The 24,742-nt window shown below is 44.0% G+C and overlaps 1 protein-coding gene across 1 annotated transcript in view; it reads left to right on the forward strand.

Annotated features, from left to right (window-relative positions):
• AUTS2 (AUTS2, activator of transcription and developmental regulator) overlaps positions 1-24,742 on the forward strand; it is a 1,228,927-nt gene that overhangs the window by 754,489 nt on the left and 449,696 nt on the right.

Here is a 24,742-nt window from a genome sequence, read left to right on the forward strand (position 1 = left end):
CTACCCCTCACTGTCTTTTTAAATCTCAGCTCTATCTCAAGTCAGATGCCCTTGAGAAATTTTTGCCTTTTTGTTGTTGTGTTTGGCGTTTGGAGCTCTGATTTGCAACCTGAATGCCTCTGCAAGGTGCATATTTCATGCAGTTAAATCTTGATCTTCTGGCTCTGATCATCAAAACGTTACTGATCGCTTTTGTCTCTAACTCAGCTGTTCCCACTTCAGGGTCTGGCTTTCACTACCTGCTCCTAAGCAGTGACCCTGGTTCATCTCCTTCATGAAATCAGAGTTTTCCTTAAGGTGCTGGTCTCAGATGTTGATGGTCTATGAAGATATAGGACTTCAGGCTTAGAAAGATCAAAAGGAAAACAAGCCAGGCTTCCCTATTTATGTTCCAAGTTTCATTTGATGGCCTGATAGTTCAGAATACAGGTTTGACGCATTGAATTAGGAAGTTTAGGTTATCTTTGTTCAAAGTCTTTCATTATAGTTCATTCACAGCCGCCCTCTTCTCATCCTCATATCCATCAATCCACATGACAGTTCACATACACTCTTGATAACTTCTAGTGTTCTAAACACTGGGGCTAGAAAAGAAGAATAAGACATGCATCTTTCCTTTGCAAATGACAAAACTAAAGCCCCAAGACTGGAAGTTGTTTGCTGAGGGAGCCATGCAACTAGTCTGTGGCAGAGAGGAGACTAGGACCCATGACTAGAGGACTCTTCCTCACGCTGCTTAAGGTCAGCTGTCCTAGGCCTGCCTCCAGGAGCCTTGTCTTCAAACTTCTCATGGTAGACGATTTAGACTCACCAAACATTTGTGATGTGGGAGTGTCATGTGGCTGAAGAATTGGAGAATGCTGATGGAAACAAAATACCAGATAACCTGTTGCTTTGCCAAATGTTCAGAATCATTTATTATAGTAAAGTGAAAAGTTTTAAATTTTGAAAGGGATGCAATGTATAATGAAGAAAATTAATGTCACAATCATTCTATATTCTTTTAGTATTTCTTTTGAGTGGATATAATGAATCACAGCACTGTCAGCATATTTTATATATAGTTTTGTTTCCTACCTTCTTTGCTTAATGTTATGTAATCAGCCTTTTCCCATGAGATATTTTTCCAAAGCACAATAATTAATAACTATGGTATTTCAAAAAATTTTAACCATTTTTGTGCATGTATTTAATATTTTATTCTACACTTAGTTTTTTCACCCTAATTTTTCATCCTTATCACCTTACAAATAATACTGGAATGAACTCCTTGTAATAAATCTTTAGGATATGTTTCTGGGAGTGTTATTGCTACATCAAAGGAAATGAATTTCTTCAGGCTCTTGATATATATTGCCCCCCTTACATCAACCCTTTTTTATATCATTCAGAATCCAAAGTATGGGCTCCTTGTCCCAATCACCAGAGTATCTAGTATCTTAAGCTTAGGAAAGAGTACTCTTTGTCCAAAATAGCCACAGAACTTTCCAGCAGAGAAGTTCCCTGCACAGCTGCACTTCCCGTTGAGGGAGGTTTTTGAGAAAAGACAACATCTGAGCTAAGTCTTGAAGGAGTTGAAGCTCAAAAAGTTGTAAAGAGGAAGTTGAATTTTCCTAGCTGAACAAACAGGGTATTCCGAAGGGAAAGCTTTATTAAAACTCTACAGAATTTTAAAGATCATTTATTCCAGCACTTAGCAAATAATTTGAACCTAAGAAATATTTTTTTTCAACCCAAATCTTGTCTAGGGCATCATTACCTCAAACCGATTGATATGCAGGGTCTCCAGTTAAATCCAAGGAGGATGAGGGTGCTCAGAATTGGGGGTGGGGTCTCCCCAGCTTCCCTTGAACTTCCTGTGAAGGTCCTGATACACCTCTGAAATCCAGGGCCTCTGTACAAAACAAACTTAAAACCAGTCATTCCAGCTTGAAGGTGAGGACACTGAGAAACAGAGACAGAATGTGACTTCCAGAGAGTCAGAACTGGTTCTGGTTCCAAAATAGCCGTCCAATGCTTTTGCCCCACCCCAAGGTAACTATTCCAGTGCTTTTACCAGTAGGTATTCCTGAGCTGGTTGAAAGAGATTACTTTTACTTTGTTAGGTTATATATTGTTACAAGGTCCCAAAAGAATTTTTTTTTTTTTTTTTGCCTTTTTTAGGGCTGCACCCATGACATATAGAGGTTCCCAGGCTGGGGGTCTAATCAGAGCTACAGCTGCCGGCCACAGCCACAGCCACACCAGATCCAAGCTACGTCTGTGACCTACACCACATCTTATGGCAACGCCGGATTCTTAATCCACTGAGCAAGGCCAGGGATCAAACTGAAACCTCATGGTTTCTAGTTGGATTCGTTTCAGCTTCGCCACAAAGTAAACTCTCCAAAAGATTAACGTATATATTAACTTCCAGAAAATGTTTCTTCATTCCATGTTAACCATGTCTGACTGAGACTCAGAGGATCTGTTAAATTCGATCCAGTTTCCCATTAAATCACAACACTGGCAGGACTACCTGGGCTCACCTTCTCCTTAACCCAAATTAACACCTGCTCTTAGTGGTCTCAACTCCAAGTCAGGTTCCTGAGTTGAAAAAGTGACTGGGAGGATGAGAGAGAAGAAATTAAAATAAATGATAGAGTGACCTCCTCACACCACTCATAGTTTCTCAATTAACCAAAAGCCAGCCAGCTCCCCATTGCTGTTCTTTCAGTAATAGGTTTCACCCTCCCGTTTAATGCCAGCCCACACGGGTGCACACACAGACACACTCTTTGCTAATCAGATTGGCAGCAAATAGAATTAAACCATTAAGGCAATTAAGCAGTTCTTAGATAACGTTTGATCAGTTCAATGAAAATGCAAATTCAGGCTTCTTTCAGAGAAATAAGTTGATGGAAAGTCATTTTGTGTTCCATAATCTTCATTAACTTTTTTTTTCCAAATAAAGATTGCCATGTTTTAGGCTTAGAGCTGCACAGATGGGATAGATGTTTTCCCCTCTTTTGCTCCACTGCATTTATCCTTTGTAACACACCTTGTTTTTCAAGCTCCAGACTCTTTTGACCCATTTGGGTTATCTTACCTCCAGCCTCTTCTCTGTGCTCAAGGCAAACTCTGTTAATTTTCTCTAACACGTGATGACTCATACCCTTGAATCCATACTGCGTCCTTAACGGCATCCTGGAATGACAGTGGTTGGAGATGCATTTGCTGTAGATGCTCTCCTTGGGGCTTCTCCTTCCTCTCTGTTCCCCATGTTTAAGGCCCCTCCTCCCTCACAAGCTTGTGGAGAGGACAGAGCTGCTCCCCCAGATAGGTGCTCGAAGGTAAGTGTGCAGCCTTGGTCTTTTCCCTGCTGAGTTTGTGTGAGGCATCACTGAGTGTACAGGCTGTTGCTGGCTCCCACACCCTCAGGAGGAAGACGATCCAGTCATAGCCTGTGGATCCCTCCCTGCACCCCAGCCCCATTTCAGCTTTAGCTCAGGGTTTCCAAACCTGGGGAGTGGTCATCAACTAAGCAGTTTTAAAAATATTTATGTTTAAATCAGTATCTCCAAAGTTCACTTAAGATTTTTGTTTTTTGTTGTTTTTCAGTATTTCTGTTTGATTCTAATGATCAGCCAGTCCTTTTAAGACTCAAGTCCAGGTGCCCGTATTGGTTTTTTCTTTTTCCCCTAAAGTAGAGACTGTAACACAGAGTCTAATGTGTAATCTGTCAGTGATACTAAAATCACTTGGGTCCCAAAGATGTTATGGTTTCCTTGCTTATAAAGAAAAATAAGCACCTGACATGGCAGGTTGTTTGATAGGCACACAAATGCACACAGGTGTTGGGTGCTATGCATGCAGATGTGTGTATGTCTATGTTTTTGTGTGTTTAAATGTTACTGGAATCAGGAGTTCCTGTCATAGCTCAGCGGTTAACGAATCCAACTAGCATCCATGAGGACTCGGGTTTGATCCCTGGCCTCGCTCAGTGGGTTAAGGATCTGGCATTGCCATGAGCTGTGGTGTAGGTTGCAGACACAGCTCAGATCCTGCATGTGTGGCTGTGGTGTAGGCCAGCGGCTACAGCTCCGATAGGACCCCTAGCCTGGGACCCTCCATATGCCATGAGTGCAACCTTAAAAGCCAAAAAAAAAAAAAAAAAAAAAAAAATGTTACTGGAATCAGGTTAAACAGGAGAAGCAGACATCTGATAACATGTGGTCTAGGACATGGCACTTAGAGTATCTCCTCCTTTCCCACGTTAACAAAGTTTTACAGCAAACTCCCATCCAGCAGGACAGCTGCCCTCGGTGTGCCTGCCTGCAGACTCGTGTGAGTGTCAGTGGAAAAAATGTGAATGCTTCTCAGGAATGTCACCCTGGCTTTTTTAGCACAAACAGCCTTGAATTCTACTAATTCATTTGCAGCTAACTTCATGTGAGTAGGAGAACGCAACTTTTTGAGCATTTGGGGAGATACTGGTGAGCCATCAAGCCAGCGGTACCACCAGTGTCTTAAGGAGGAGTCGTGTTTGGGAAGCAGTTGAGCTCAGCATTCCAGGAAACACTTCTCACCTATTTGTTACTGTACATAGAGCATATGTGTTACCAATTTCGAAAGACTTCTAAAGGGCGGACTTTTGGAAAATAGACACAGTATCCTCAGCAATACTGTAAAACCTCATTAATTTGCTAAACAAACAAGTGAGATTGTAAAGGCTGTTTCAGGGATTGTAAGGGAGGATTCAATCATTTTATGTTTCACTGACTCTAGGAGCATTAACTTTTAAAATTCTTAAGATTCTGATGGTTTGTCTTCTTTCATCAAATTTTTTCTCTAAGATTTTTTTAGCTGTTAGAAGTACATATTGGACTTTAGGATAATTCCGTATTCTTTTTTTTTAGGGCCGCACCTGCAACATATAGAAGTTCCCGGCTAGGGGTCAAATTGGAGCTACAGCTGCCAGCCACAGCAACGCAGGATCCAAGCTACGTCTGCAACCTACACCACAGCTCACGACAACGCTGGATCCTTAACCGACTGAGCAAGGCCGGCAATTGAATTTTAGTCCTTATGGATGCTAGTCAGATTTGTTAACTGCTGAGCCACGATGGGAACTCCTATATTCCTTTTTTTTTTAAAAAAAATATTTGTATCAGCATTTAGGCCCTAATTCAAACTGACATCTCCTGTAAGTTGGTCTAAATTAGATTTTATTTGAGTGCATAGCTGTATTTATACCATATAGATTGGAGTATAAAGAAGGGGGAGAGAGTCAGCCAGTATATTAAATTTCTGTTCACAATAATTTCCCGATGAATGTTTGCTTAAATGAAGGAATCATATATGTTAAAGGCTATTATTGGTCATGAATGCATTAAAAAGCGTATTTTTCTTTATAAGTTGGTATAAAATTTCAGATTCAGTACCTCTTTCATTTAATTTTTACACTTCTTAGAGGCATGAAGTATTTCAGTATGTGTTGATCTTTCGTACTGAGTTTTCATGGCTCAGGAGTTTTTTGTTTTAAAATAAAATGGAAAAAGAATATCTTAAAATAGTTGTCTTTCTTGAACCCATAAAGTTGGGCCTTTGAGAACATGAGGCATTTGCGAGGCTGTAAAGAGAAGATGTGTTTTCTCTTCTTCTGTCTCCATTCCAACTCCCTCACCACCAGGCCATAATCTTACAATTAATAACTTTAAAATCAGTCAACGTAGGTAACATTAAGGCTTAAGTTATTAAAAACTTCATAATGGATGATGATATTTAGACACAAACATACATTTTTTAAAAACCTGCCATACCAATTCGCAGAAGGAGGGATTGGCAGACACTTCTAATGTTTGTTTACGGAGCTCCAGTGTTTGTACGATGCTCTGGAAATCAAAGACATTGGTTAAGTTTATAGAGCCCACAATAAGTCCCAGTTATCCTAAATTGGGTTGAATACTGTAACTTGTTTTGTCATTGAAACACACCATTGCCTTCAACTGTACGTAATTACCAATGCTTGCATTCTTGAGTTGATCTAGTGCCTCTTCCTGTCCTCTCAATCTTCTAAAACTACTTTTGATGTCTTCCTCCCCTGTCCTGACATCCTCCCTTCCATCCATCCACTCTGTGGAGTGTGCTTTCAGTAATAAAACTGCCAGATTGTGTCCGTGTGTTTGTTACTTTAAAGAAGGCTAAACTAGGGGTCAAGGAAGTCTTACCTGTTGGGTGGTATTGGTCACTCTGCCTTGGCTCATCCTTTTTCTGTCCACAGCTTGACTTTCACTCCCCAGGCGGCCCCAGGAAGAGAGTGAGGGGTGCGTGAGGGAAGAGTGAGTGTGGGTCTGCTCGCGGGTGCCTGGGGACGTTTGAGCCATCGTTTCCATCCTGTCCTGGTGCGTCCTTTCTCTTTACAAACCAGCAGTGAGCCCAGGCCTGGATGCACACTTTTCTTTGAGCTCCCCCATGGCTGTGAGTTATCCCTGAAGCAGCTCTCATCTGGGGATGGAGTCTTTGGAGGCAAAAGGCTTCTTCCCAGAGTCTCACTCGAGGTAGAGGAAACCTACGCAACACTCCCTATGGGCAAGGACCCTGCGACGCTTGCACAGTCACACTGCCATGTACTTGGCCGTGTGGGGACAGGCAGGAGGAGCGTGTCCACAGGCCACCCCTCCTGCTGCAGTGGGACTGGTAGCCAGTGACAAGGAGCGACTGCTTTCCCCTCCCTCTGACCAGGCCTTTCCTGTCCTCATGAGGGTCCTGACCTTTCCATTGGTGCCTTTTGTAGCCTGTGCCCTCCTCCCATTACCAGGGCCCCAGGGGTGTGTTGGAGGCTCGCATTAATCGTCTGTTCAAGGACAGAAGCTGTTCCTGGAAGGCAGATTGGAAATCCCCAAATGAGCACCCCTGGCTGGAAGGGGACTGAGGTTCACGGAGCAACCGGGAGTTGGCCTGGCACACGACACACACAGGCACCTGCAAACCTGCTCACACCGTCCCGCCACGTCTCCTAGAGCCTCACATGGTCACCGTCTGGCTTGAGTGGTTTTCCTTTGGCCACTCGCTGCTCTTGTTTGGTTTGCTAGCACAATAACTCAGAGGAAAGACGGACTCTTGGCCATTCTAATCCCCTTGTGGGTTACAGTAGATTTAGAGAGAAGACACTCCAGAGAAGGCTGTATAATTCAGAGATTTATAAAGGTCGCCTTATGGCCCCCATTTCTTCTCTAAGAAACAAGCCTTTCAGTCTGCAGGGCACATGTTTCCTTCCTGCCTAAAGGGCTTTATTGGTGCCTTGTTCACATCTCCTCTTTTCTGCACCCCTCAAAGCAAGAGATTCACACACCCTCCTCGTCTCTTCCTGTAGACACACATGCTGCCACTTGTTTTTTCTCTGCAGACTGGGGTGTGGCACAGGAAGGGCTTCTTTCCCCCCCAACCACCTTCTTTGAGCGTGCCGCCTTGCTCAAGAGGGGATGGCTCAGCCAGCAGGCTCCCCGGCTGGCGTGCCCTGCTCCTCAGATCTCAGGACATGGCATTTGGATCCATCCCACCACTGCAGACAGCTGCTGCCACTTTCCTGCCTAAAGCAAGGGAATCCCTGCGACTCGTACTGTGAGCAGCAGTGGGGGGTCCTCTTCTCACTCCACATGACCCCAGTTTTCTTTTCTTAGTCTATTACTGTAAAACCCTGGAACTTGATAGCAGGATAGAGGTTTAAAATGCCTGTGGTCCCAAAATCCTAATTTACAAGTGAGGAAACTGAGGCTGGGGAGGCCGAGAAAAGCATTTACTTGATTGCTGGTTCAGATGTAGCCAGTTTTGAACTATATAGCCCAGCATTTTACTCAGTTGTTACATCTTTTAATGTGATTTAAGGTACCCCATTGCAGGCAGAGTTCCCCTAGATCAGAATTGCCAGTTTCTTCATTGGAGGCCAGGGCGGTGTTGGTGACCTGTAGAAATCATGAACTTTTGATTTGGGGTGCGACGCTGTGTCTAAAGCTGGAAAAGCCAGAAGTGATGCTAAGTTCTGGGTTGACGTCTTGTGACACCCCCTCCACACTTCTTGCAGAGAAACACAGAAGAGGAAAGCTCCTGTTGTGTGAGCAAGGCTGGTTCCCTTTTAAAAAGGTAATACCCAAAGGCGCTCTTTTAATAGAATTTTTTTGTTTGCTGATTATAATAGCAGCAGAGTTGCATTCTAGAGATGTCAGAAAATGCAGACAGTTTCAAAGATTAGAAGATTGTGCTTACAGGAGTTCCCATCATGGCTCAGTGGTCAACAAACCCGACTATCATACATGAGGACACGGGTTTGATCCCTGTCCTCGCTCAGTGGTTGGGGATCTGGCATTGCCGTGAGCTGTGGTGTAGGTCACAGACATGGCTCAGATCCCTTGTTGCTGTGGCTATGGTGTAGACCAACGGCTACAGCTCCTATTCGACTCCAAGCCTGGGAACCTCCATATGCCACCAGTGCAGCTCTAAAATACAAAAAAACAAACAAACAAAAAATTGTGGTTATAATAAAATTGAGAGGTGATCTCTCAGTGTTTTCGGGTATAACCACTTTAGTCTTCCTTTTCTCTGCGTCTCAAGGTCATCAAACTTTCTTCAAGGTCATTAAATATTTTTCCATAGCCTGATCTTTTTTTTGGTCTTTTGTCTTTTTTAGGGCCGCACCTGAGGCATATAGAGGTTCCCAGGCTAGGGGTCCAATCTCAGCTGGCCCATGCTACAGCCACAGATCGGAGCCAAGTCTGCAACCTACGTCACAGCTCATGGCAGCGCTGGACCCTTAACCCACTGAGTGAGGCCAGGGATCCAACCCTCGTCCTCATGGATGCTAGTGGGGTTCCCTAACCTCTGAACCATGACCAGAACTCCCATAGCCTGATTTTTAAAGACTCTGCAGTATCCTATTATATTGAGAATACCATTATTTGTCTAACCTGTTTCTAGATATTTGGATTTTTTCTCAATTCAACATTATTATGAAAACTGTTATATCTCAGTGATTATTTCTTGTAAAATAATATTACTAGGTAAAAGAAAATGAAGCTCTTTTCAGAATATGCTGCAAATCATCACATATCACTTCAGAAAGAGCATCTCGTTTTATGTTGCCACCAATGGCAAATGAAGGTGCCCACTGAAAAGTCACACCTCTGTGCCTTCCCTTTTTTAAAAAGATATTTCCCCATATAAAAATCAATCCTTACATAGTATGATTTATAATAATGTAGATTCACATCTTTGAGTTCGTAAAAATATTGATTTGGATTCTTGACAAATTCCATTTTTAGTTGAAAGGCACAAGTTCAGTAGAAATGCTACTTGGAATTGTATTGAATAGAGAAACATACTTTAATTTCTTAAGTTCGTCATGAGTAACAGATACACATTAATTAAAATACTCGTTAAGGAGTTCCTGTCACAGTGCAGTGGTTAAGGAATCCGGCTAGGAACCATGAGGTTGCGGGTTCCATCCCTGGCCTTGCTCAGTGGGTTAAGGATCCGGTGTTGCACTGAGCTGTGGTGTTGGTCACAGCCGCGCCTTGGATCCTGCGTGGCTCTGGCTCTGGCGTAGGCCGGCGGCTACAGCTCTGATTCATCCCCTAGCCTGCGCACCTCCATATGCCTCGGGAAGCGAGATTTAGTAATCAGTGGAGTTTAAAAAGCAAACAAGCCAGATCTGTGCTGACCTCCTGGGAGATGATCATATGTGGGAAGGATGGACTTCAGACAATATTGTGTTAACGTACAGCAAGTTTCTAATTTTCCACTTTTTCATACTCCAGAAGCCTTAGAAAATATGTCCATTAAGTATATATTGTCAGATTTGAGGGCATTTCTAATAAAAGATTCACATAGTAAGTGTAAAACCCATAAGTGAAGAGCACTAACCAAGTAATGAAGGATCTGGGAGAGAAAAAATAATTGTATCAGACCACTTAGGCCCTTTCCGTTGACACCTTGGATTGTATTATGTAATAAAAGGAAATAGGAGTTCCCATCTTGGCGCAGTGGAAACGAATCCAGCCAGCAACCATGGGGTTATGGGTTCCATCCCTGGCCGCGCTCAGTGGGTTAAGGACCCGGCATTGCCGTGAGCTGTGGTGTAGGCTGCAGCCAGGGCTCGCATCCTGCCTGGCTGTGCGAGTGATGTAGGCCAACAACTGTAGCTCCAATTGGACCCCTATCCTGGGAACTTCCATATGCCACGGGAGCGGCCCTAAAAAAGAGAAGAAAAAGAAAAAAGGAAGGAAATAGTAACGTTTATCAGAACAAAGAAATGTTTCTTTGTCACTAAACACTGAGATGAAATTGTAAAGAGACAATGGACAGTGGGGCACTGTGGTTCACAGGACTTGCAGTACAGCTTATAAGAGAGAAAGAGGAGGGATGGGTGGTCTTTGGCAACTCTTTCGTTTGTCATTGTAAACTAAAAACATAAAGTTAAATTGTGGACCTTTGAAGGCATTTCTGAGAGTAGCTGGACACTGGGTCTGTAAGTCTTTCGAGCTTTGATTAGATAAGAGATAGAACTTGGGAAAATCTGCTGCATCTTCCTAAGACTGGTAGTTCTTAACTCCCATCAACATACATACAGCTCTCCTGTGAGCCTGGCTGAGCCATTTCACTGTTTATAATCAAATAATTGCTGCCATTTTTCCACTGAAAGATTCAGGGGAAAAACCCAAATTAATGTGGAGAATTATTTTGATCCATATTTTTCTAATCCATATTTGTGGTAAGCCTTCGCCTCTTGTTTAATCAAGTAACAAATACCAAAAGAAACAACTGTTAACTATGGATAATACTTATAACTCAACAGGTTGTTTTGAGGAGGACATGATCTTTCATTTATTTTTAAATATGTAATGACGTATTGTATGAGTGAAATCGTTCCTACTTCACAGCACAGCCATTTCAGGATTTAGTGTCTTTTCCATAACCATTGGCACAGAGTAGCACATGCTGTCCAGGTTTTCTGCCACATGAGTCAGTTTGAAGGTTTTGCTGAGCGTCCCTGTTGAACACCAGAAATGTATGTATCCCTGATGGTGGGTGGAAAGCTCTCCAGAGGCTCCTGACTGTACAAGAAGGGTTAGCAGTTCTGATACTGTATTATAAAAAGAAAGATCTCAAATGCATCCTTGTCCTCTTGAAGGGCCTCCTCAGTGCTCACAGGCAGTTGTTAGAACACATAGCTTGTGTGTCACTAGACTCTTTCTTCTGTGGCAGACACAGACTCTGAGTCTTACATCTGATATTTGTAACCCTCACCACCACCTTGCAGGGTACAGGGCATCATCCTGCATGTTTCACGGGTGGGGAAACTGAGGCACAGAGAGGCTAAGTGACTTGGTCGAGACCAGGGTGAAGCATGACCGCAGAACAGCTTAAGTCTCTTCACCTGCCCTCCTTCCCCTACAGGCATTGCCTTGCAGTCCTCAACATTGCCAAAAGCAATTTGGAGTCTGCACAAGTCCTTGAACAGTAACTTCATTGTGGTGCCATAAAATACAGGATATAACCTTGGCCTTGAAATATGTTCGGAGGAAAGAGTTAACAACTTTAAAAGAAAAAAAAAAAAAAGTGTTTACTTTTGAGCGTAACCACATCCCAAAGAGTCACTGAGCTACTCACAGAGTCTCCCGGAGGAGTAAACCAAGAAACCTGGATAAGTCCTTTAGTCTTCTCTGTCTGCTTGCTGCTAAAATAATGTTTTGCTTTGACATAGAATTTTTCAGAGCATTAAATGAAATGTATATCTGATGCCTTTAGTTGAGCAACATAAATGCTTCATGTTGTGGTGTCCATACCCATGGGCTGAACGTCGTCTCTATCAAGGAGGGAGTGGTACTTGCCCCGGCAGATGGAGATGCATTGACTTTCGAAGTCTTCTGCTCTGAATCCTTGAGGAACTGTGTTCCCATATCTATGTTGATTTGTGTTCTTCGCATAGAGTAGGTATTTTTAAAATCATTTTTTGAACAGGACCCAAACTTTATTTATTTGTGGAAAACTCAATATGTATTCATTGAAAATGATAGAAACTGGAGTTCCCGTCATGGCGCAGTGGTTAACGAATCCGACTAGGAACCATGAGGTTGTGGGTTCGATCCCTGACCTTGCTCAGTGGGTTGAGGATCCGGCGTTGCCATGAGCTGTGGTGTAGGTTGCAGATGTGGCTCGGATCCCACATTGCTGTGGCTCTGGCGTGGGCCAATGGCTGCAGCTCCGATTGGACCCCTAGCCTGGGAACCTCCGTGTGCCACAGGAGCAGCCCAAGAAATGGCAAAAAGACAAAAAAAAAAAAAAAAAAAAGAAACTTAGATCAGATTTCTGTCATGCTGAAGCTGATTTTGCCGAGCTTTTGTGAACGTCTAGACCTTCATACAAGGGTTGTGTCAGATTGGACCCCTAGTTATTAGGTAGGGAGCAGCACTCAGGCTTTCTCCATTCTGAAGGTAGAGAAAAGAGGCCAAGGAATTGTTATGTGAACCTCATGTGCTCCAAGAGTTTTTCAGAAGGCTTCCCAGAGCAGAACCCAGTTTGTCCGTCTTAGTTCTCTGCCGTCAGCATTTCTGGGGATGTACTAGGAGTGGGAGAGAATGTTCTCAGCCCCAGGGGTATCAGAGCTAAAGTTTAGAATATTTTAAGAGCGAGAGTTCCTGTCGTGGCTCAGCGGTAATGAACCCAACTACTATCCATGAGGATGTGGGTTCGATCCCTGGCTTCGCTCAGTGGGTTAAGGATTCACTGTTGCCGTGGCTCAGATCTGGCGTTGCTGTGGCTGTAGCTTAGGCCAGTGGCTACAGCTCCAATTCGACCCTTAGCCTGGTATCTTCCGTATGCCATGGGTGCAGCCCTAAAAAAAAAAAAAAAAGAATATTTTAAGAGCAAACTAGTCCCTTCGATAGCTGTGTTGTCCATTTCTCACATAAAGATTAGCTGGGAAAGGCTTATTCTTAAATCTAGTTGTTTAAACATCTGACTAAAATCCTCCTTAGAATTAACCCACAGATTGCCCTAAAGGACTGAGCTGTGATTGTAAATAAATTTTGCCAGATACTGTCACTACAGCTCTTATATAGTGAAGAGAAGAATTTAGTCTTTATTTAGTTAAAATATGCAAGCCATTTAGAGCAGTGGTTAACATATGTTACATATTCCATAAATACTGTCTATTCTTTTAGAACAGTAGTTCTCACCATACCAAGGTACAAGTCTATTCTTCCTCTGACAGGCCCTGGATATCTGTCTTTATAGTTTAAAGGAAAAAAAAAAAAAAAAAAGGAGTTCCCATTGTGGCTCAGTGGTTAACAAATCCGACTAGGAACCATGAGGTTGCGGGTTCTATCCCTGGCCTTGCTCAGTGGGTTAAGGATCCAGCGTTGCCGTGAGCTGTGGTGTAGGTTGCAGACGCAGCTTGGATCCTGTGTTGCTGTGGCTCTGGTGTAGGCTGGCAGCTGTAGCTCCAATTAACCCCTAGCCTGCGACCCTCCATATGCCACGGGAGTGTCCCTAGGAAAGGGAAAAAGACAAAAAAAAAAAAAAAATTGTATAGCTGAATATGTAGATGGAAGCACACCCTGAAGTTTCAGTTGACTGAAATAAGAGGTGAGAGACACAGTGTAATGTCAAGCCTTTGCTCACCAATTGAGGACATTGCCTCTAGGGTCTGTAGGAAGCGGGCCCTGGACACTTCTGTCCAAAAGGCTTGTGTTCAGAAAGACACACCAGGTGCAAAGTGTATTCACTACCATCGCTTCTTACAGACACTGTGAGGACACACGCTTCTTACGTAACTTCTTGAGACTTTTTGAAGCCCTGTGAGTACAAAGGGCTTCAGAACCATCAGTGGGGAAGTAGTGGGGCACGTTCCTGTCTGAAGTTACTAAAGTCATTTATTTCAAGGCTTCTGACTTTATTGATACACATAGAGCTTCAGAAGACCCCTTCCTCTGGCTTTCAGAGCAGAGTCTAAATATGTTGGTGACATTTTCTAGAGCCAGGTTTTAATGGCATGGTAATCAGAGAGAGTCGAGGCATGCCAGGATTCTCTGAGACGGTTAGGGCGTGAAAGCAGAAGAAAATAAGAAGAGTAGGGCATTCAAGACGAGCTATACCTTACATCTTGGCCCAAACCCTATACAAGCTACTCCTCTCAACACCTGCCTTTTTACTGGTATTTGTGATGGCTTGGCTCTCTAAGGTCATCCTTTTTGAACCAGCACACACCACATATCTGATCAGTGTTCAGATATGCTCAGATCCCTTAAAGGGATGGCAGGTACTGTAACGAACACAGTAGGAAATCATTATCCCCTTGAAGAGTCATTTATTGGAACCCATGAATTACGTCTACAATTTTACTGCTGTTTTTACATGGTCTTAAATATAAGGGCGTGAAAGGTTTATAATTAAAATAGGTGCATCAGTAGGAAAAGAAGTATGCCCCTTCCACTCAGTCCTGTTGCATAAACAGCATATCAGCTCTTTAGTGATTAAGGATCATGGCTCATCTTTGCAGTCTCTTGCCACTGTTCCTTTCTGCCCACACGTCTAAGAGGGAAGAGGTAAAATGACAGAGGAATTAGTGCTTTAAGGCAAATTAAGTTCACATATTTTTACTTAATGTTTCTAGGAACTCCAAGACTGAGTCGAAATTATTACATAATTTTTAACCAGAATATTGGCTCTCTTTCTATTGTAAGTGAAAGGTTAATGTTATCTGCCTTGGCAGTTTACTAACTAGTTAAAGAGCCAATTGAAATGTGGGGAAGAGAGATGAAACAAACTACATCCTTATTTATAGGGTCAGATCTTTTTTTTTTTTTTTTTTTTTTGTCTTTTTGTCTTTTTTTGTCTTTTTTTGGTTGTTGTTGTTGTTGTTGCTATTTCTTGGGCCGCTCCCGGCATATGGAGGTTCCCAGGCTAGGGGTTGAATCGGAGCTGTAGCCACCGGCCTACGCCAGAGCCACAGCAACGCAGGATCCGAGCCGCGTCTGCGCCTACACCACAGCTCACGGCAACGCCGGATCCTTAACCCACTGAGCAAGGGCAGGGACCGAACCCGCAACCTCATGGTTCCTAGTCGGATTCGTTAACCACTGCGCCACGACGGGAACTCCCTATAGGGTCAGATCTTGCTTGACATTTGGAGGCTGTGGACCAAGAGACAAAGTGTTACAGAGGTTGGGAGCTGATTTCATGGGAATGCATAGAAAGAGATGGAGGAAAGAAGGTGTGAGTTCTACATACCCTCCTAAGTAGCCCCAGCCTAGGTGTGAGACTGCAGAGGGCCTAGGTGGACCCCGAGACCTTCGCTCCTCTCTGACTGCTCCTTAGTCCTCAGTCTGTTCAGAAGACAAATTGCAGGAACATAAGAGAGAAATATGGTACCAAACACAGCTTCCTTTTGGTGGTTTGCCTCCTAGCATAACCTGCAAAAGATCATTCCTTTGGAATACTTGTCATGCCAAGATGATTTTATTGTTACGTGAGTTTTTAAATGACTTATAAGTAAAATAAAAGGCTTTTAAAAACAAAATGACAAGCTTTTCTTAGTTTCACTCTTTTCCATTTTTTATCGCCCCCCCCCCCTGCTTTTTTTTTGCTTTTGGGGGCTGCACATGTGACATATGGAAGTTCCCAGGGTAGGGGTGGAATCGGAGCTGCAGCTGCTGGCCTATACTACAGCCACAGCAATGCCAGATCCAAGCTGCACCTGTGGCCTATACCACAGCTCATAGCAATGCTGGATCCTTAACCCACTGAGTGAGGCCAGGGATCAAGCCCACATCTTCATGGATAATAATCAGGTTCGTTATTGCTAAGACAATGGAAACTCCTTGATTTTTATTTAAAATTGAGGCTCCCTAAACCTAGGTTTTGCCTTACCAGTTTAAAAAATTAAATTCAAAAAGCAGTTCCTGCAGCACTCCCTCTCCACACATATATTACAAGCTACATAGTCTGTTTACATACCTTTTGCTTCAACTCACCAAAACTTAGGTTGATGGTTCAGTGGGTGAGGATGGGACATAAGCCTGCTGGTCCCCTTGTTCTCCTCTTACACGTGGGAATAACAAAGGTACCTGTCCTAGGTGCGAGGATGCAGTGATAGGATGCAAGGTTAGTCAGAGCTCAGCTGTCATCACAGACATAGCTTTGGCACCGTTATTAACTTAATTCTCAATTCTGTTTCTGCTTCTACATTTTCATTTTCAGCTATTTCCTACTCCTCATTGCCAAAGAATATTTTCGAAGCTTCCTCTTTCGGGTGCTTTTGTATAGCTGATGCCACTCTGGTACAAATGCTTTGAAAATGGATGCTGAATTCCATTCCTGGGGCCTTTAGGGAAACTCCTAAGAGAATCAGAATAAGAAAGTTACTGTATTTCATCCGATCTTACCCTTTGTCTGTGTGTAATTTATGGTCATCTCATCTGGGGGCACCCCTCACTGTTTTAAAAGTCCTCATTGCAGGAGGATTGGGTATCACCGAAGGCAGGCATGGTCGTAGAGGAGGATGGGGTGCAAAGTGATGAAATGTTGCACGTCAGGTGGATGCTTGGGTGGGCCAGGTCAGCTCCCCAGGGGAGGGGGACCCTGGACTGGGAACTGAAAGACCAGGTTCTAGACCTAAAGGACCTCGTCTGAGCCTCTCTTTACTTTTCACGTGGGGGTTTTGGAATTAGGGCATATCAAAGGTCCTTTTGTGGCCTTAGTATTTTGTAATTTTTGCAGCTGTCTCATCTATACTGGTGTCCACTTTATCAAGTTGTAGAAGTCGAAAAAGTAACCAGGTCAGATGCCAAAATAAATCTCGTCAGGGTCATTGAGACACTAAGAATCTCTACGTCTCAGAAAAAGAGTGTTGTTTTTCCCTCCTTCTCTGTGACCATGCTCTCTAGAAGCGAAAAGTAAAGATGTGAAGTCCATCTTCTGTGCTTTGTTAAAGTAAAAAGAAGTTTTACTTCTATTTTAATAATAGAATTTTTGCGTCTTTAATAAAGGCAGTGATTTGGCCTCCAGCTGAGTTTAGATTTGAAAAGATGAGAATATTAAAGCTTGTCAGCCAGCCCACAAACCAATTAAGTATTTCTAAGCTGACAGAATGTAGGGTAGAGTTCTTTTTCTTTTCTCCACCAGTACCCATCACAATTTTTAAAAATCGTGTAAAATAGAAACTCTCTTTGAAAAGATGGTACTGAAAGTGGGTAACAAGAAAGATGGCACCACAACGAGATAAGTAAGTAGGCTAGAAATTCAGACAAAAGCAGTTCAAAGGTCTTAGTGCTGGCCAGGACTTTCTGCCATGATAGAAAGGTGCTGCCCTGAACACCCTTTGATGTACATCACGGCAGTGTCTTTTTTGACCCCCCTGCTAGAGTTAATGAAAATAAAAACAAAAACAAATAAATGAGACCTAATAAGCTGAAAAGCTTTTGCACAGCAAAGGAAACTATGAGCAAAATGAAAGACAACCCACAGAATGGAGAAGATCTTTGCAAATGAATCCGTCTGCAAGGACTTAATCTTCAGAACATGCAAATATCTCATACAGCTTTATACCAAAAAAAAAAAAAAATTATAAAATGGCCAGAAGATCTGAACAGACATCTCCAAAGATGACAGACAGTTGGCCAAAAACACATGGAAAGATGCTCAACATCCCTGACCATTAGAGAAATGCAAATCAGAACTACCATCAATGAGGTATCATCTCACACCAGTTGGAATGGCCATCAGCACAATGTCTACAAATAATAAATGCTGGAGAGGGTGTGGAGAAAAGGGAACCCTTCCACACTGTTGGCAGAAATGTATGCTTGGTGTAACCACTATGGAGAACAGGACGGAAGTTCCTCAAAAAACTAAATATAGAGGTACCATATGATCCAGCAATCCTGTGCCAGCATAGGAGGCATATATCAGGAGAAAACCATAATTCGAAAAGATACATACACCCCAGTGTTCATTGTAGCACTGTTTACAATAGCCAAGACATGGAAGCAACCCAAATGTCCATCAACAGAGAAATGGATAAAGAAGATGTAGTGCCTAGATGCAATGGAATATTTCGCAGCCATAAAAAAGAATGGAATAACGCCATTTGCAGCAACATAGAAATTACCATATGAAGTAAGGCAGACAGAGAAAGACAAATATCATATGGAATCTAATAAAAATGATGCAAGAGAACTTAATGAAACAAATGTGCTCAAAGATTTTGAAACCAAATTTAAGATTACCAAAGGGGAAACATGGCAGGGGGAGGGATAAGTGAGGGGAGCTGGGATGCTCTCTATGAAATAGGTAACAAGGCCCTACTGTAGAGCACAGGGTAATCTCTTCAATACCGTCTGATAACCTATGTGGGAAAAGAACCCGAAAAGGAACCGAGATACGTATATGTACAATTGATTTACTTTGTTGTAATCTGAAACTAACACAACTTTCTAAGTCAACTCAACTTCAGTAAAATTTATTGAAAAAAAAAAAAGAAAGAAATATGCTGCCCTGTCCAGGATGGTAGCCACTGGTCACTTGTGGCTGGTGTGACTAGGATCTGAATTTTAAATTTTGTTTCATTTTAATTAATTTTTACTTTAATAGTCGCCTGTGGTTAATGGCCTTGACAGTAAGGGATTAGAAAAAAATATATAAATTTTGACACGTTTTCATGTATTCCCCACCCCCCACAAAACTGCTGAAGAGCACAGCATTGCTGGAGTTGTGGGGGCTGATTCAGGACTAAGAGAGTTGTGGAGAAGAAACAGATGCCTACTCTGTTGTCCCAAGGGAAAAAAGTAAGACCACTAAGGACTGATTTAGGCTCAGCATAAAATGTTTCCTTACAGTTAGTTAGTCATATGAAATGATAATCAGATGTCTTAAAATGTAAGGACATCCCCTAGCTTGGGGGGTATGGCAGGGGCCTACAGTTTCCTCATCAGTAAAATGAAAATGAGAGTCCTTGTCCCACCGTCCCCACACATGTCACCAATGCACTAAGGATTAGATGAAATACTGTTTTTATAAGTGCTCTGAAACTACCAAGACATTTTATCAAGCGTGACTAATATTAGGTTAAAGGCCGTGATTAGACTTTCTGTACTTGGAGTCACCTTAAGGCAGTTCGTTCTAAAGTAAGCAAAAAAGAGTCTCTCTAGGATCCTGAACTAAAACCTTGTCGTTTTGACAGTAAACATGCCCCCCCATGGATATAAGTGGCATTGGTCCTTCAGTCATTGATCTTAAAATTTTCAGTGATTATTTCACCTGGAGAGAATGCTGACATTAGTACTGTTACCTTTCCAAACACCCAGAAATTTCCTGACAATAAGCAAATGGATGAACTCATAGTAATCCACCCATGGTAGATGCCCTTGTTGCTGAGACACCTGGTTTGGGCTGGTAGCATCCATCAGCCTTGGGGCCTGCGGGTTCCTCCTGTTGGATATAATAGATTCATGGAAAAGGAGCCTTATAGGTAATGTCACAGCAGTGGCCTGAAATTGCAAAGAATTTCTGCCAGCCTCATGAGCCAGGGCATGGCATGGAATGCATCGGCCCTGCTTATCCTCCTGTGGAGACGTGGGAACAGCAGGACTGTGGATGAGGAGCTCAGCCCCCCAGCAGTGGGCTAAGGCTCCCGTAAAGAACTCCCACGGAATTCATTAGCCACATTTTAGCTGTGGAGCTGGAACATCTTACATGGTAGGAATGATGGTTCAGAAAGATAACGATGGCCCTTAGGTTATTATTGATAGATCCCTGCTTTCTTTTTAAGCAGGAGGAGGTTTCCTTTTCCGGTCTCTCGTTGAAATGCTAAGCACCCAGCACTCTCATTAGGAGGGAGCCCTCAGCTCGCAGGGACTTGAGTTTTCCTTTCCTTCCTTTCCTGCTGTCTCTCCCTTTCCAGGCTGTCTCATTCCTACCTTTTGAGTAGACATGCATACGTCTTCCTTTCAAAAGATAATCATGTAATAATAAAAGCTACAAATAAGGAGCACTAGACTGGCATTTGGCCCTTTTCTAGAGCGTAACCGTATCCACCTGGACACAAAGCTGGTGGAATGACAATTCGGCCCCGTTTTGCAAACGGCGGCCTTCATTCATGGTAAGTGTGCATACGTAGTCCTTCTTGCACTACTTTTCCATCGGCTGAGATCAGTGCGTGCATAGGTTAAGTGGCACGCGTAGGAGAAAATCAGCTGTCTTCACCAGTTGCGTCTGATACAACTTTCTCGGTCTGGCTGTGTCCCGGTGCTGAGTATCCATTCACTCATCTTCACAGTCCTCTCAGCGGTTGCTCTAGATTTTTTCCTCTCATCTTAAATCCTCCAGTCCAGACTCCCTATCACACCTTGTTATCTACAGCGAGCCCTTCCACGAGTATCAAGGATGTCCAGTAAGATCATCCTTGATTTCCACCTCCTCCCTTTAACGTTTTTTGTCAGAATCGTTATTCATGTTTACATCACTCCCTCTGCTGTCAGAGCAAAACGCGTTCCTCTTCTTTCCCAAGGTCAAAACCGTGTTCTTCAGCCACCCTTACTGTCTCCTCCGTGGCTTTGTCACATCAATCACTTCTCTCCCTTTGTCTCGTACTCAGCGTCTCCTTCACCGCTTTCTTCCCTCTCGGCGTACAGACTTGAGCAAGTCTTCTCCATCTTAAAAAAAAAACAAATCCCATTCCTTCAAAGTCAAGACACTATACATGCTGCAATCCTTTCTTCTTAACCCTGAATGAGTAAATTACATCCTGTTGTGCTAATAATGACGTTTCTTTTGTTTTGGCCACCCCAGGGCGTATGACATTCCCAGGCCAGGGGTCCGATATCAGCCACAGCTGCGACCTACGCCACTGCTGCAGCAGCACCGGACTCTTAACCCACTGTGCCGAGCCAGGGATTGAACCTGCGTCCCAGCACACTAGAGACACTGCCAATGCCATTGTGCCACAGAGGGACTCCTCATAACATTCCTTAATACCCCACCAGTGACTTTCTGACCACAAAGGCCAGTCGAGGGTGGCAGCATTCTGCCTGGCTGACGCCGCATTCCTGCCTGGAGCTCTCCTCCCATGACTTTCGTAGTCCTGCCCAGTTCTCATGCTCCTCCTTTTCACTGTCTTTATCGGGTTCTCCCTCTTGCTCTCAACCCTCTAAGACTCAGAGGTGTTACTAGAGAGGGTTACTAAATAGCATGGCTGTGAAAGTTATGTAGACCTGAATCACATCTTGGCTCCACCGCCACTTCCTTAGCTGTGTGAGAATTAGGTGACTTCACGTTTTTGAGTCCATGTCCTCATACTTTTTCAGAAGCCTGTGAGGATCAAAGTAGCCAACGCATGCCAAGGACTCCGCACAGCCCCTCACTGACTGCTTCTCACTCCGCTTTGTTGTTCTCCCTCTGTCCGTGCCCTTGCCCTCCATCCCCAGCCTCTCCCCTGGAGCCCCAGAGCCTCATCATCAACCACCTTCTGGATGCCTTCCTCAAATAGAAAGCATCAGTTCTCTCACCTGACGTTGAGTTTCTCGTTCCCCAGCTCAGCTTGGCCGTCTCTCAGGTTTGCAGCACCAATGGCCAATTCACCGCCCCTCTCTCCCCCTCGTCTCCTGCCAGGCAACAAGCCATGGCCACTCTAGCCCCCTGGACTCTTGAGTCTGAACTTGCTTCTGATTCTTAAGGCCACAGTCACGGTTAAGGCTCCTTTGACCTTCAGCTTCGATGATTGTTCTGGCCCCCAGGCTCTTCCATTGTTCACATTCTTCCTAAAAGGCCCCACATCGTTGTCAGCTCAGACCACGCCCTGTTGGACTTCCTACTCCCGTTAACGTTGGACCGAAGGTTGCAGTGTGTTCAGGGGCAGAGCAGGAAAAGTGATTGATGCTCTGCACAGACTTAGAAGTCATTAAATGCTGGATACGTTTACCATAAAATAAAGAAAATCAGTAGCGTAATGAGATGTAATGCCATAAGAACAGCTTTGGTGATAAGTGGTTGATTAAATAAAACTTGGCTCTCACTGGATATATCCTACAGAATTAGTTGTGGAATAAAATAGATAACTTGATCATTCTTCACTTGAGGCCTATCACAGAAGGCGGTGGACTGGATGATTGAAGGGCGCTCAGCTGGCATCAGTCACCAGGCTGCCTTCTGCCCTCACCCAGCTGGGGCACATCTCTCCTTCCACCCTGTGCTCTGTGGGGGGCGGGTCTCCAATCCTTGCTTGTTTTGTTTGTTTTTTTAGGCCTGCACCCATGGCATATGGAAGTTCCCAGGCTAGGGGTCGAATTGGAGCTACAGCTGCCAGCCTACAGCAGGATCCTTAACCCACTGAGTGGGCCAGGGATTAAACCCATGTCCTCATTCCTTACCACTGAGCCACAGTGGGAACTCCTGATACGGGTTTTTGGATCCTGAGACCACCATGGAACTCAAAAGGAGTTCCTCGCCAAACCTAGTGCAAGACTGAAATTGGGTTCCTGGAAAAATCATGTGATACCTTGTAATGCAGGTCTTTTGTGGACACTAGGAAACATACTTGCTGGTGTCCCTGGGCTCGTTCCCTCCCCTCTCTTCCACCCCTGACCCTCCTCACTCCAGGCAAGAAAACAGTGATGTTTCTGCATCTGGCAGCATGTTCTGTGTGAGAAGAGGCCAGCAGAAGAGGTTTGATGTGTGAGTGACAGGTCCCCCAGGTAATGCCACTGGGGAGTGCTTGATCTGACTGGGTTGAAGCTGAGAACTCACCAGGTCACACTGGAAGTGGTTGCTGCTGGGCATGGCTTTCATCTTTGTTTATCTGCTTTTTAAAAAAAAAACCCTCCTGAAGTTTTGTGGGGGTTGTTTTGTTGTTGGATTTTGTGTGTTGTGTGTGTGTGTATGTGTGTGGCACAAATGGATATTTTTTCCTGAGGGGGGTGGTGGAGGAGGGAGAAAGTGTGTGTGTGTGCGTGTGCATGTGTGTTTATCTGCAAGGGCATTTGTATATTCCTCTTGTTGTTTCTTGTCATTCGTAGGGCAAGGTTATAACCTTTTCATACAGACTGTGAAATCTTAATGAATTCCCCACTTGCCATGGGAAAGAGGTGTTTGTTCAAATAGTGGGGAAGCATTTTCTTTTTCTAACAATAGTAAGAGGAACATTCTATAGAAAATAATAACTTGTATTTTGAGGACCCACTGCATGTTATCATGTTTTAAACACATCATGCATTAACTCATTTAATTCTCAGAAGAATTCTTTATTGCCGGTTTTCCCACTGACATTAGAGAAAACGAAAACAGGGAGAAGTTCAGTCCTTTGACTGAGGATGTACATTTAGTAAGTGAGGGACCCAGGACTCAGACTCCACTGGGACTTCTAGTGCCATCAGTGTTCATCCTACTGCCTTCCAGCCCTGAAACTGATTAGTGGACATGGGCTTGGAGCGCTGAGGGCTGGCTAAGTGTTCCCTGGCACCCAGGACATAGGCCCTGCCTTCAAGGTCATTGCTGTCTAGTGGTCAGAGGAGAGGGCTGAGTCTGTCTTGTTTATTGATGTATCTCTATGGCTGGGGGCAATGTCAGGCACGTGGGAGGTAGTCAATAAAATTTTGTTGAATTAAATCAATATAGGCTGCAAAAGGTTAATTTAGCTTGTGAATGATCAAGATTGAACCTTCGTCAGTTAACAATAAAGGGGAATTTGAGACTTCTAAAATGCAGTGGTCATGCCTTTGCTGTCTTTAGAAACACCAGTGGGAAAAAAAGTTCGACGTTGGTTGGATCACTGTTCTTACCTGCTGTGGTGATTTTGAAGCTCTTTTCAGGCTTATGGGGGGCTCCCTAGCTCCTGTATGACTTGCAAATCTATTAGGCATGTCACGTAGAGGGCTTCCCGCTGGAGGACCGTTGGTTGCACTCCCTGACATAATGTAAGATTGTGAGAGAAAGGTTGGCAGGGTGAAGGGGAGGGAAAAAGAAAATGATGACTTTAGGGGTAGGACATAGAACAGAAGTGAGTGGGGCCTGGAGGACAGGCTGACACCGGAAAGATGACTATGAGGTGCAAAAAGAGGAGCTGGATAGAAGCATGAGGAGGAGGCAGCTGTGAGGAAGAGCACACAGCGTGTGAACAGGAACTCACTCGGGACCCCACTGGAGGGTTGAGGCAAAGGATGAAGCAGGCTCAGCGAAGCTTCAACATACAGGGGTCCACGGTGACCTTAAACCGAAAGGCTTATGAACTTTGAAACTACGGACCTATGGCTTATAAGCTCTCATTTCAGGTTGAATGAATTCTGATTGGGAAAGGGTTGTCAGGCCACCCCACCCCCACCCTCATGTCATTAATTCTCAAAGCCTTCGGACTGGGAGTTCTGTATGGCGGGCAGGCAGGCAGAGACAGCACAAGTCAAGGGCTGGAGGGCTGCTTGCTGTGGGGGAGGGGAGGGAGGGCTCCTGAGTGTCAGCGGGTAGTGGAGCTTTGCCAGAAAGTGCTTGGAAAAGTGAGACACAGCCCCCACTTCTCATTAAAACACTTCGCTGCCATCATCCTCTCAGCAAAACATTAGGTACCTAGTGTTTGATTTGAACTTTGTTGTCTGTTCTGCATGAAAATGCACAGTGCCTGTGGATGCTACTTCAGGGCTGCTGGGTCAGAAAGTGGGTGTTTTATGTGCTCTCTCTTTGCAAGGAAGAGGGAAAGACCTTGTCAAAGTGGTTTCCAAGGAGTAAC

The sequence above is a fragment of the Sus scrofa genome, chromosome 3, assembly GCF_000003025.6.
Source record: "Sus scrofa isolate TJ Tabasco breed Duroc chromosome 3, Sscrofa11.1, whole genome shotgun sequence".
In the NCBI taxonomy this organism is placed as follows: domain Eukaryota; kingdom Metazoa; phylum Chordata; class Mammalia; order Artiodactyla; family Suidae; genus Sus; species Sus scrofa.